Genomic DNA, 14,797 nt, shown 5'->3' on the forward strand with positions numbered 1-14,797 from the left:
AATTGCACTACTTGGCATTTATCCACAGGATACAGGTGTGCTGTTTTGAAGGGACACATGCACCCCCATGTCTATAGCAGCACTATCAACAATAGCCAAAGTATGGGAAGAGCCCAAATGTCCATTGATGGATGAATAGATAAAGAAGACGTGGTGTATATATATATATACACACACACACACACACACACACACACACAAACACACACACACACACACACAATAGAGTATTACTCGGCAATCCAGTAAGAATGCAATCTTGCCATTTGCAACTATGTGGATGGAACTGGAGGGTATTATGCTAAGTGAAATTAGTCAGTCAGAGAAAGACAAAAATCGTATGACTTCACTCATATGAGGATCTTAAGAGACAAAACAGATGAACATAGGGGAAGGGAAACAAAAATAATATAAAAACAGGGAGGGGGACAAAACAAGAGACTCATAAATATGGAGAACAAACTGAGAGTTACTGGAGGGGTTGTGGGAGGGGGGATGGGCTAAATGGGTAAGGGGCATCAAGGAATCTACTCCTGAAATCATTGTTGCACTATATGCTAACTAATTTGGATGCAAATTTTTAAAAATAAAAAATAAAATTTAAAAAAATAACATAGGAAAATTCTCCTAGTGAAAGAAGTACCTAGAACAAGGCCTGAAATATTGTAGGCACTCAGTAAATATTTGTTTTATCAATACATGACTGGATTACTGCCAGAGAAATGAAGGTTAACATTTAAAAATTTTTTTTTAATGTTTATTTATTTTTGGGAAAGAGAGAGAGAGAGGAGGCGGGGGAGGGAGAGAGAGACAGACAGAGAGCAAGCAGGGGAGGGGCAGAGAAAGACAGAATCTGAAGCAGGCTCCAGGCTCTGAGCTGTCAGCACAGAACCTGATGTGGGGCTTGAACCCACAAACCGTGAGATCATGACCTGAGCTGAAGCCAGACACTTAACCAACTGAGCCACCCAGGTGCCCCTGAAGGTTAACACTTTTAAAAACTATACGTAGGGTTAATACTCCTGGAAAGGCATTTTAGAGGGGGAAAAGAAGATAAAAATTAGATCCCCCCGCCCCCACAAAGAAAGACCACCAACAAAAAACTTGATCTTGAATCTAAGTCAATGGAAAAACCTCTCTTCTGAGACATTGTAGTGTGTTTCACTAAAATGAAATTCTGTTAACCTACTAGTTCTTGAGCAACTATTCGTGTGTGTGTGTGTGTGTGTGTGTGTGTGTGTGCACTAAAAATTTTTCTGAGATGTTAGTTTGAGGGACTTTTCTAATTTAAAAGAATTTAATACTTTTACCGTTTTGTTAGGTGAAGAGTTGGAAATATTTTTATCTCATTAAACAGCTTCAATTCCAAACACCCAGACAGAGCACCTGCCACGTAAGCCTGTTTCCTACTCTTGTCCTCTAAGGTTAAGACTGGCAGCTGTGGGCGTTCTTGAAAGTGTGTGCCTTGTAGATTTTAGCTCATATTGAAAAACTGGCTCATTGCCATTCTGCACTCCCACTTGTGATACTTAAATAGGAGATTGAACTGAGCCAGATATAAAAGGGAGAGAGGGAGAGAGAGAAAGAATGCGTGTGTAAGGTGACAGTGGGGAGAGGCCCCAGAAAGAAAACTAACAAAGATATATGAGTTGGAAGCCATACTCTGAGCCAAGGGCTGCACTTGTTGAGTGGAAATTGGGGGTCCACCTACAACCTGAATGTTTCAAAACTAAGATCAGGACAGAAGCATCATCAATACCCAAGGACATCCTGAGGGATATGTAAGTTCTTTTTTTTTTTTTAAGTTGATTTATTTTGAGAGAGAGAGAGAGAGAGAGAGAGAGAAAGAGAATCCCAAGCAGGCTCTGCATTGTCAGCACAGAGCCCCACGCAGGGCTTGAACTCACAAACTGTGAGATCAGGAGCTGGGCTGAAGTAGAATGCTTAACCGACTGAGCCACCCAGGTGCCCCTGAAGTGAAAAGCACTGTGCTTCATGGCATGGGAAGACTCGGCTTTGTGAAGTGAAAGAAAGCGTTATAATTTTAGAAACATTCTTTGAGAAAATAATACAATTTTAGGATAGAATACTGCAACAAGGAGACACAACAGTGCTTAAGAAACATTTAAATATATCCACTAAACCCTACAACATGTATCCCCAAGCCAACTTTCCTTCAGCTAGATCCCATAATGTCTAAGGCCACTTCAAAGCTCTCTGACAGGAGGGAGATTGTGATGGAAGGAAAGTCGGAGAGCAAAGACAGAGGTCTTAACTGATCGTGGTTAAAATACCATAAATTTGCAAATGTAACAAAAACATGTGCCTTTGTGAACACGTTGTTAGGGCTCCTTCTCAGGCCTTGCCAAGTTAGGGGCCTTGAAACTCAAGCTTCATTAACTTTGAGAGAAATCCTCCTCTGACCAGCCCCACCCCTCCTAGCATTTTTCTGTAGATTAAATCCGACTAAACTTAAAGGCAGCCAGTGGGATGAGTAGAAGGCAGAAATTATAGAAAGATCACAGTGGGGACTCATATTCCTCTTGCAAATATCGAGCCCTCAGGCTGGGAGATGATGAAGGACACGTTAGGTCTTCGGGAAGATACATAAAGGAGTCTTTGGGCTGACAGGCCTCCAGAGGTAAGCATTAGCACAGACTGGAAAGTAAGGCTGTTTCAACCCAGTGGAGAAGAGAAAGTGACCTAGGAGGGCAGGGGGGTTATTTGGAGGTAAGAGAGCAAGGAGACAGTGTCTTGCCCAGATGCCTTAGTTTGGGATCTACAAGGAATACTCTCACTGGGCACTCAGTGCTGGCTTTGCAATTCCCTCCAGGCTGGCCAATGGAAAACTTGCACCAAGTTTCTCTGGAGAGGGCTACACGTAGGAAAAAAACAAAACAAAACAAAAACCAAGGTTGACTTTTGGGTGAACCTTAAATACTGGGCCGAGCCAGGCGTTGGGGGTGAGTCGTGGATGGAGGGTTGATGAAGGACGCACCTGCAACTCCAGGAATCCCGTGGCAGCCACAGCAGAAACAGGGAGAGCGTTGAGTATCTGGTGTTGGGTGGGTGGGGAGGGAGGCAGGGAAGACCCTTGAATGAAAGATAAAATCAGACCCTTTAGGTAAATTAAAAGTACAATGCATGTGAGAACACTCAGAAATGGAAGGAGGCAAATTAGATACATCAGAGGGGCTGCCTATGGGAAAGGGTTAGGAGTAAGAATCAGGGTTAAAAGAGAACGCATTGCTCACTCAGTCACTTACTCAGTCCACAATAAACAAGAGAGGACCATGAAAACAACCAACCAAACGAAACACTCCAACAGCAATGAGAGAATGTCAGGGTTGTTTTTTTTTTTTTTTTTTTTTTTTTTTTCAAAATGAGGAGATTCCCAATAATAATGCTTGGTAGGGTGTGCGTGGAGTAGTTTCTGACTCTTGGTGGTTCCAAGATTGTGGGGCTTTAGGAAACAAGGGCTCCCTCTCATGCAGGAGAATCGAAGGGATATTTTTATTTTATTTTTATTTTTTATTTTCTTTTATTTATCTGAGAGAGAGAGAGAGAGAGAGTGCACGAGCAGGGGAGGGGCAGAGGGAGAGGGAGAGAGAGAATCTTAAGCAGGCTTCATGCCCAGTGTGGAGCCTGATACAAGGCTTGATCTGAGGACCATGAGATCATGACCTGAATGGAAATCAAGAGTTGGACGCTTAACCAACTGAGCCACCCAGGCGTCCCTAGAAGGGATATTTTTAAAAACTACTTTGTAGTTTTTGGGAAAACAATGGTAATGCTTTTGTTCCTTAAAAAGATGCAAATAATACAGATTATTAAATGAGCTGAATCCACAGAAAGTACTTAAAAAGAATACCTGACACATAATAAGCCCTCAATAACTACTACAAAAATAACCTGAAATTCCACCACCCAGAGAGAACCACGATTAAGATTTTGGTAAATGTCTTTTCTAGGAAATGTATCAATTAACTTACTTGTACATAAATGAGATCAAAGATCATTTCATGTCTAGGAATATAGACTATCCTTATGCTTTCTAAAGTCTAGTATGTATTCCATTGTACAGATGTTCTATAATTTACGTAACCTGTTCATAATCTGTGACATTGAAGATGCTTCCAATTTTTTATCACGATATGTAACATTGCTGGACCATGTACATATATACCCGCCTCTTTGTACTTGTTTGAATAGTCTCTTAGAGTAAGCTCCTAGAAGTGGAATAGTGGGGTCAAAGAATATGCACATTTGACATTTTAATACTGCCAAACTGCAGTATAGAAAAATTTGTTGGTGTCTGTGCCCCGAGCAGTGGTGTGTGAGTATTCTGTTATCTCTCAACAAAGGGTGCAATTCTTTTCAATCTCTGGATACCTGCTGAGTGAAAAATACTTTATTGTCAATTATATTTGCTTTTTTGTTATGAATGTGACGGTTAATTTTATGTGTCAGTGTGGCTAGGCTTTGGTGCCCAGTTTTTTTTGTCAAACCCTAGTCTAGATGCTGCTGTGAAAGCATATTTTAGAGGAAATTAACATTGAAATCAATAGCTCTTGAGTAAAGCAGACTACCCTCTGTAATGTGGTGGGCCTCATCCAATCAGTTGAAGGCCTTCAGAGGAAAAACTTGGGTCAGTTTTTCCCTGGGTCTCCAGCCTGCTGTCCTGCCCTGCATGTTTTGGACTTGCCTGTCCCCACAATGGCATGAGCCACTTCCTTAAAATAAAGTTCAATTTCTAATATACACATATCTTGTTGGTTTTGTTTTTCTGGAGAACCCTAACTAATACAATCAGTGAAGCTGCCCACGTCAACTGTTTATTAGCCATCTGTATTTCTTTTCTCTTTTCTTCTTTCCTTCTTTTCCTTCTTTCTTTTTCTCTTCCTTTCTCCTTCCTTCCTTCCCTCTCTTTCTTTCTTTCTTTCTTTCTTTCTTTCTTTTCTTTCTTTCTTTCTTTCTTTCTTTCTTTTCCTTCTTTCTTTCTCTTCCTTCTTTTCTTTCTTTCTCTTTCTTCCTCCCTCCTTCCTTCCCTCCCTCTCTCTTTTTCTTTCTTTCCTTCCTTCTTCCTTTCTTTCTTTTTCTTTCTTTCTTTCTTTCTTTCTTTCTTTCTTTCTTTCTTTCTCTTCCTTCCTCCTTCCTTCCTTCCCTCTCTTTCTTTCTTTTCCTTCTTTCTTTCTCTTCCTTTTTCTTTTCTTTCCTTCTTTCTTTCTCTTCCTTCTTTTCTTTCTTTCTCTTTCTTTTTTCTTTCTCTTTCTTCCTCCCTCCTTCCTTCCCTCCCTCTCTTTCTCTCTTGCTCTTTCTTTCTTTCTTTCTTTCTTTCTTTCTTTCTTTCTTTCTTAAAATTATCTCCTCACCCTGTGTTGGGGTCTTTTTCAGCCCCTCTGCTCATGCCTGACATGGGGCAATATGACCTAGGACCCTACCAAAGTGATGGCTTCTGCAGTATTCTCCCTGATTTTTTTGACGAAGGACTTCTACTACAAATGATTTAATGTAAATAAATAGATTGAATAAATAAAGCCAAGTAATGGAGGATGCCGCTTCATTAAGGGAACTTACTTAAAAACCAGTTCCTCCTTCGCCTATCAGTTAACAGCTGAACACAGAATTTCCTGTTGTTTTTCTTCTTTCCCCCTCATAGAGGTTGATGTCATCACAGCCACAAAGAAGAATGATTTCCTACAGCAATAGTGGATCTATGACGGCATCAGGATTACAAAAGCTGGTAAGGAAATTTGCTATCAGTACTTATTATCAGAAATTACAAAGAAAATTAATTTTAAACTTTCTGGGAAAGGAGCTGTTCAGTGAAACTGGAAACTTTTCTGGATTTATTATATAAAGAAAGCCTATCTCCCATCTACCAGAGAAAGAATTTCCTACAACCTCAAGGGACCAAATATATAGGACTGGCGTAAGAAACAGATGGTCCTACTTTGGTAGGTTACTAATCTGTGCCAAAATGGTAACTACCTTCATATTGGATAGGCTGGTGCCCGGACTATTTTTCAAGCACCAGACCTGCCCTGAGGAAGCTTTGAAATTTCCTGTTTTCGATGTCTTAGGTCAAATCTCCTAAGCAGTGTTCCCCCCTCCACCACCCCCATTAGAATGGAAGCAGGATCGGGGCTCCTGGGTGGCTCAGTCGGTTGAGCGTCCAACTCTTGACTCCAGCTCAGGTCATGATCTCACGGTTTGTGGGTTCGAGCCCCGCATCAGGCTTCACACTGATGGTGTGGAGCCTGCTTGGGATTCTCCCTCTCCCTCTCTCTGCCCCTCCCCCACTGTCTGTCTCTTACAATAAGTAAACTTAAAAAGAATGGAAGCAGGATGTATTAGTTTCCTATGGCTGCTATAACAAATTATCACAAGCTCGGGTGGGGGGAGGAGGTTTAAAACAACAGAATTTATTTTCTCACAGTTCTGGAGGCCACAGGTCCCAAATCAAGGTGTCAGGAAATCACACCTGAACTATGCAAACTGGGCGGGGCAGCTGCTGCCAAGAAGAGCGATACTGTCATCAGAAGGAGGCAGACCCACGCGGCTGAGCAGGCTCATGGTGCAGAGGAAGGTGGGGAGTTCCATCTGGACGTGCCGAGTTGTGACACAGCAGGTGAGACACCTGAGAGTGATGTCCCCTGTCCGTTAAATGTGGCAGTAGGTGTATCATTTTTAATTTTAGCAAGAATACTTTCAGTGGAGCGTGGAGCAAGGGGACTGCTGAAGGGAGTTGACGAATGGATGGGAACTGAGCAAAGTCGAAGCGGGGCTGGTCAGAAGCCAGAGAACTAGGGTCTCACCATGACGACAGTGTTGCTGAGGCAGCCTTTCAGGAGGCAGTGCCCTAAAGCAGTAGTTCTCAAAGGCTGTTACCCAGATCAGCAGCATCAGGCAGCTGGGAATTTACTAGAAAAGCAAATTTTGAGGACCCATCCAAGACCTACTGAATCAAAACCTCTAGGGTGGAGCCCTAAAATCTGTGTTTAACAAGCCCACAGGTGACCCTGATGTGGGCACTCCGGCCTCTGGAGCCTGGAGGAACCAACTTTGACAGAACTACTGGTGCCGTGTGTTCAAGGAGGCGCACGTGGGTGGTAGGAACATGTTTACTCCAGCTGGGCTTGCTTGGAAGCAGGGAGTCTGGTTTGGGGTGGGGGTACATGGGGGTGCGGGGTCTAAGGGCATGAATTTTTGGAAAGCAAGGCCGTGAGGAAAAGGACTGGTTCCTCCCCAGGGCAAGGTCCCTGCAGCTGGAGTGTGAAATACACCTGTTCTGATCTTTCAAGCAGATCAGCAGCTTGACATCCTCCCACTCCAGAGCCAGCAGCTTTCTTGAAGGATGGGGCTAGTGTTCGGCTGAAGCTGTCACAGAGTGGCATTTCTCACAATATTTGAAGAGCCCCTGGGAAATGTTAACCAGAAACTCGGTTGGCTCTTTGACTTCAGTCTTTATGGTTGAAAACCTTTCTAAAATGGATCTGTCTTTTTGCCACTTTAGAGACTAGAATAACATCTAAAGTAGCAGAGTTGTGAAAGATTTATTATCTTTTACAATGCAGAGTGGGTTTAAGATGAGCGCTCTGATATTATCACTCTCACCCTCTTGCATTTCTGATTTGTTTCTGAGAGACTGGGGTGGATGGAGTTCCTGGTGACTGCTGGGATTTGCATGTGCCCCGCACCCGACAGTGCCTATGACACACTCTGCTATATGTGTCTGCCTCTGATGTCCCCTGAACAGCTGTTCATGAAAGTCATCTGTCCAGTGGGCAGATAACAGGAAGTATGGCACAGTGTGAATGCCACGAGGGCAGGGCTGGTTAGTTCATGGTTTGACCTCTAAATCCTGGAATTATAACAGTACCCAATAAGCATGTTGAATGCATGAAAGAACATGGTTATTGTAATTGGATTGGGGATCATTTTGGAATCTATAGGTCTTAGGGTTGCCATTCTGAGCATTAGTCCTCACTATCTGGGACCATAAATATAACATGTATAGACAGGACTGGCTACATAATTTGTGGGGACCAGTGCAAAATGAAAATTTAGAGCCCCTTATTCAAAAATTATTAAGAACCTCAAGACAGGGACAGCAGAACATTAAAGCAAATATGGGGTCCTTCTGAATGTGGGCCCCCATGCTCCTGCCTGAGTTCCATGAAGTCAGACCTAAAGGTAGGAGATGGAATGAAATTTTACTAATCCTGGCAACTTCTGGAAATAGCTTTCAGAAAATTTTTGCAGAAATCCTTGAAATGACCTTTTTATGTGGTTTTCTCTTTTTTTCATGAAAGAAGAGGGCAATATAAAGATGGAGGGTGTCTGGGGGTGCCTGGGTGGCTCAGTCGGTTAATTGTCTGACTTCAGCTCAGGTCATGATCTCGTGGTTTGTGGGTTCGAGCCCCACATTGGGCTCTGTGCTGACAGCTCAGAGCCTGGAGCCTGCTTCAGATTCTGTCTCCCTCTCTCTCTGCCCCTCCCCCCCCTCAGTAAATGAACATTAAAAAAAAAATTTTTTTTAATGGAGGGTGTCTGTGATAGGACTGGATTATTCTAATTCTTCTCTTCCCCCTTGGAATGTGTCCAGTCTTTGCCATGACACTCTCTCTACCTTGCCCCTCCACCCCTCACCCCCCTACTGGAGAGACCAGAGTATATTTTCCCATCCACTGATGTTGGACTTGGCATATGGCTTGTTTTGGCCAATGGAATATATTAGCGGACATGATATGAGCAGAGACTTTAAACATGCTCCTGTAGTTTGGCTTGACCTCTTGTCCTTCTGTCCTCTACCATGAGAACTGTCCCTGGGGTGCCTGGGTAGCTCAGTCAGTTAAGCGTCTGACTTCGGCTTAGGACATGATCTCACGATTCATGAATTCAAGCCCTGCGTTGGGCTCTGTGCTGACAACTCAGAGCCTGGAGCCTACTTCCGATTCTGTGTCTCCCTCTCTCTCTGCCCCTCCCAGGCTTGTGCTCTGTCTCTCTCTCTGTCTCTCAAAAATAATAAATAAAAACGTTAAAAAAGAAGAAAGAAAGAAGAAAGAAAGAGAAAGAAAGAAAGAAAGAAAGGAAGGAAGAAAGAAAGAAAAGAAAGAAAGAAACTGCCCTTGGGTACCTTCTGGTCCAAGGACAGTGAGAGAAATGGGAGTGGACCCAATCTCCATCTGCGGCCCGAGGCAGAGCTGCCCCAGCAGCCCCACAGACCTGCGAGGAAGAAAAAGAAATGCTTCTGGTGTGCCACAGAGACTTGTGTCATTTACACAGCATTCACAGTGCAGAAGCCCCACTAATAACGTGTGCTTCGGGTGGATCCTAGCAAAAAGATATTTTATTGCAGTTTTTTAAGCTTCGGGGATGCCAAGAATGGCAAAGGAGAGGCTGGAGAAGCAGTCAACATGCTGAACACTGGTGTGCATCCTGACACTCAAAGCAAGCTGGCGAGTACCAAACAAGGTACTGAACAGTGCTAAGCTGGGTCGCATTAAAGAGATCTTATTTGAGTTGTCTTTGTTTTTTAGAGATTGTTAAGTGCCACAGAGTAGCTCCCCGAAGGAGCAGCAGGAGGAAGGGGCCTCGTTTTTAGGGACCCTCGTCCCATGTTTCCATAAAGTTGGGCGCAGCAGCTACCGGCTCATCACCCCCAGCAGCAGGGAGGACTGTCACCGTATTTAACAGCCAGTGCAAAAGGCTCCGACCACTCAGGGAGAGGGCCCACTCTTGAGCTGTGATCAGCTCTTTGGGGGATGAGGAGGGCCTCCCTTTTCCAAGAATTCCAGTAAGGTCCCAGACCCATCCTGTGAGGCAGGGTTATTGAGGCAGGGTTAATGCAGAATATATGATCCGAGAGTGAAAGAGGGAGGTCTCATGGGGCAGGTCGAATGAGGCTCCCAGAGACACATATCTCCTAACGCTGAGGAGCCGTGAACAGGCACAGAGGAATTAAGGTGGCTGGTCAGCTCCTTCACCCAGGGAGATTGTCCGGGTAAACCCGATACAGTCAACAGGATCGTTAAGTCGACGAACCAGTGCGAGAAGAGGACTTGGCCTGACAGGTTGCTGGCTTTGAAGGTGGAGGAACACAGCCATGAGCCTAGGAATGTGAGCGTCTCTAGAAACTGGAAAAGACAAAGGAACAGATTGTCCCTGAGGGCCTCCTAGAGAAATTCAGCCCTGATGATACCTTGCCTTTTAGCTCAGCGAGACCTGTTTTGGACAACTGACCTCCAGAACTGTGAGATAATAAATTTGCGTGGTTTTCAGCCACTAAGTTAACGGTCACTTATTATGGCAATGACAGAAAACCAATATATTCCCCAATAGAAAACCAGAATGCTCTTAGCAAAATGAGAGGAAAATGCTAGCAGGCAAACAAAGAGGCCAGAGAAGATGTATAGTGGAGACTGGGTCTCCAGTATGTCTTGTTCTGTGGCTCTCTGGATCTTTCCCAGGGGAGACAGCAGGAACCATACTTTACAAAGTGGTATCTGTAGTGGCGTGCACCTGTTCCACAAAGCGGAAGCTCACAGCACCTGTGAGCAAGAGCACACCCTAAGAGCACAGCCTAAGAGTATTGCCTACAAAGGCACTCTACAAAGACTTGAAACCTAGTTCCTTCACTTACCAGCTGGGTAACCCGAGGCAAGCTGCTTAACCTCTCTGTGCCTCATAAAAAGAGGATGATAAATATCAATCTGATCGAGTTTTTATGAGGATTGATGTCAATACATATAACTAAGCATCATCGTTGGCATACAACTGAGACTCGAACGTTGTTGGCTGCTGTTACAACTAACGCTACAAGGCAGTATGTGTAATGATTTGTAAATCCTTGGGTCTGGAGCCAGAGTTTGTAGGGTCAAAGTTGGCTCTGTCACTTAGAATTTCTATGCTTGGGCAAGTCCTTTAACATCTATCAGGCCCAGTTTTCTCATGTGCAAAATGATGATATTAAAGTTACCTACCGGCTTGCTCAGTCGGTAGCACATGTGACCCTTGATCTGGGGTTGTGAGTTTGAGCCCCACGTTGGGTGTAGAGATTACTTAAAAATAAAATCTTTAGGGATGCCTGGGTGGCTTAGTCGGTTAGGCGTCCGACTTCAGCTCAGATCATGATCTGACAGTTGGTGAGTTTGAGCCCCGAGTCGGGCTCTGTGCTGATGGCTCAGAGCCTGGAGCCTGCTTTGGATTCTGTGTCTCCCTCTCTCTCTGCCCCTCCCCTGCTCATGCTCATGCTCATGCTCTGTCTCTCTCTCTCTCTCTCTCTCAAAAATAAATAAATATTAAAAACTAAAAAAAAAAAAATCAAAATAAAATAAAAAATCTTTTTAAAAATATTATAAAGTGACTGGGGTAATATAAACACTTCTCACTGGATATTTGATGATATTAATAGTGAGATAATGGTAAGATGGTTATGTTTTTTAAAAAGCTCTTAGGTGTATAAAAATATATCAGATGGAATTAAAATTTTGTTTAATATTGATTTTTGAGAGAGAGAGAAAGATAGAGTGTGAGCAGGGGAGGGGCAGAGAGAGAGGGAGACAGAATCTGAAGCAGCTCCAGGCTCTGAGCTGTCGGCACAGAACCTAGCACAGGGCTCGAACTCACAAATCACGAGATCATGACCTGAGCTGCAGTCAGATGCTTAACTGAGCCTCCCAGGCATCCCTGGATTTTTTTTTTTTTTTTTAAACAAGAAAACAGGGGCACCTGGGTGACTCAGTCGGTTAAGTGTCCGACTCTTGATTTCGGCTCAGGTCATGATCTCACAGTTGTGGGATGGAGCCCCGTGTCAGGCTTTGCTCTGACAGCAGCGAGTCTGCTTGGGATTCTCTGTCTCCCCATCTCTCTCTGCCACCTCTTTGTCTCTCTCTCTCTCTCTCTCAAAATAAATAAGCATTAAAAAATGAAAATAAAATTGCCTTGCTCATAGAGCTGTGTTGGGGCATTAATCAATGAATACATGTGAAGTCCTAGAGCAATGCCTGACAGATCCAATCAGTGTTATCTATCCTAATTACTGTTACCAGTAGTACAGGGTCACCACACTGTGGGAGTTATTGGAGCAACGACACCTCTCTTTTTAGGAGGTCAAAACGTCATGGCAGCGCCTGGGTGAGATGCACATATAATATATAAAAAGAAAGGAAAGTGGAAAAGTTAGTTTTCAGAAACACACCGCACAAAAAGACTTGTAAACAGGATACGAAGGGAGCCCACCTGCTTTCCTTTCCTCTCTCCTCTGCAATTATACAGGGTTGTACTTGTCTGTTGCTTTTGATTCGGTGTTTTTACACTTTGTCACATAGTAAGAACATTAGGTTAAGGAACCTTGTCATTTTCCTATTCAAAGCAGTTCACTCAATAATACCAAGCATTCCCACTTTGGTAGATAATGGCAAGAAGTAAGACAGCCCGTTAGTAAACAAGCAAATCATTTCATGGCAACAGCTGATTTGATCAAAACATTCTGGTTCTCCCTCGTCTGAACCCACGCAAGGAATGAACCAATCCAACTGGAAAAAAATATTTGTTTTATCTTTGCCACATGTATTTACTCTTAGGGACTATTTAACTTGAGAAGAAGAAGGAACAAAGAAGTTGGAAGGAACAAAAATACTCGAGGCACTGAACAGCCTTGGTGGGCTATCTCCTGCACCAGGCAGAAATGGCCTGGAGGTATCGCCATGGGGGTCTGTTCTTGAGCAGTTTCTTGAAATCCTTTGCCCTCATCTTCACAGGGGAGAACTGAACTGTTGTTCATATGCTAAGTTTTGGGGATGGGGTACAGAATGGGAATTAAAATGACTTCAAAATATGAAAGAAGTCATTCCACAAAATTCTCTGACAATTGGATATGTGTAAGGCATTATGAAGATGTTACAGGAAGGCAAAGGTAAACTAGATATGGGTTAGATCTCAAGGGATGCCCAGTCAAAAAAGTCACATAAACGACACACATTTATCTGTGAGGAGTAGAAACCCACAGGTGCAGGGCTGTGTGTGTGTGTGTGCTTTATTGACAAAGGGCTCTAGGGTGAAACCTTTGAGGATGCGAGTGAAGCAGGACAAGGCAGGGGAGAAGCTAGGCAGAGGTAGGTACCGCCTCGGCTGGATCCCACAAGGTGCCCGTGACATAATAAAAAATATATATCTGACACAGAACTCCTAAAACCCTTAGAAGTGATTCTCTTTTGTTTGCTAATGAGGTGAGTTCTGGGGGGGCCTAGATAGCTTCAGGATGGGAGCTGCTCCACAGAAAAAAATAGCCACATGATTAGAAGGTTAGAGCTTTCAGCCCTGCGTCCCCACCTCGGGGGAGAGCATAGGGGCGGGAGATTGAGGACAATCACCAATGGCCAGTGATTGAATCAGTTGTGCCCACAGAATAAAACCTCCACAAAACCCCTACGCCGTGAGGTTCGGGGAGCTTTTGGGGGTGGTGAACACGTCTACGTGCTGGAAGGGTGGCACACCCTTAACCTAAGAAGCTCCCGCTCTTGGAAGCCTTTCAGATCTCCCCCTATGTACGTCTTCACCTGGCTGTTCAGTTTTATCCTTTATAATAAACTGTAATAGTAAGTAGGGCGCTTTCTGAATTTCTATGAATTGTTCTAGCAAATTATCGAAACTGGGTGGGGGGCATCGTGGGAACCCCTGAATCTGTAGTCCGTTAGACAGAAGTGCTGGCCACTTGGGGACCCCATTTGTGGTTGGCATCTGAAGTGGGGTCTGTCTTGTGGGACTGAGCCCTTTAACTTGTAGGATCGCATGCTAACTAACTCCAGATAGATAGCGTTAGAACTGAACTAAATTGCTGGACACCCAATAGGTGTTGGAGAATTGTTTGGTGTCAGAAAACACCACACAGTACCACAAAGTTGTTGCAGCTTGGGGTAAGGCGGTCGAACTTCCATGCCCTGCGTCAGCTAGCCATTGGCTATGGGCTGCCCCGAGGGTAGAATACTCTCCCGAATGTTGCTGGGCAAGTTGGCTCCCATGGGTCAAGGGCGACTCTGCAAGGGAAGGGTGCAGCTGTAAGCCTGTGGCAGCCGTTATTTGCAGTAGCCATGGGCCAGTACACCTGCCGGTGAAGGGAATCTGGACAGCACACAACAGCACTGATTACAAAGTTGCATTTGGAGGAAGATAGGAAAGTGTTGGTGGAAGTTGCCAGGAGATGTGAGTTGATCCACTGAAATCAGTAGGAGGCTGTCGTTCAAATGGTAGCTCTTCCCCCACAAAAGTAAAAGAGATTGCTTGGAAAAATCATCAGGAAGCTCCTGCCTGAAGATTCCAATAAGATATAAGGTGATTATATTACCCAGGGTTCACCAGACAAATAATACCAATAGGAGATGCTAATATGCACACACACACACACACACGCACACATATATATTGATATAATTATGGAGGCTGAGAAGTTCCACTATCTCTTGCCTATAAGCTGGAGAACTAGGAAAGCCAGTGGTATATTTCAGTTCAAGGCCAACGGCCTGAGGAAGGGGGTTGGGGTATGTGATGGTCTAAGTCCCAGCCTGAGCTGAGAACCAGGAGCATGACGTCTGAGGGCAGGAGAAGATGGATGTCCCAGCTCAGGCAGAGAACAAATTCTTCCTTCCTCTGCTTTTCTGTTCTTATTCAGGCCCTTGACAGATTGGACAATGCCCACCCACATGGGGGAGGGCGATCTTCTTCACTCACTCTACCCATACTAATCCTTTCCAGAAACACTCTCACAGACATACCAGGAAATGTTTTAGCAGGTATC

This window comes from Panthera leo, chromosome B4 (assembly GCF_018350215.1).
Source record: "Panthera leo isolate Ple1 chromosome B4, P.leo_Ple1_pat1.1, whole genome shotgun sequence".
NCBI classification, from domain to species: Eukaryota; Metazoa; Chordata; class Mammalia; order Carnivora; family Felidae; genus Panthera; species Panthera leo.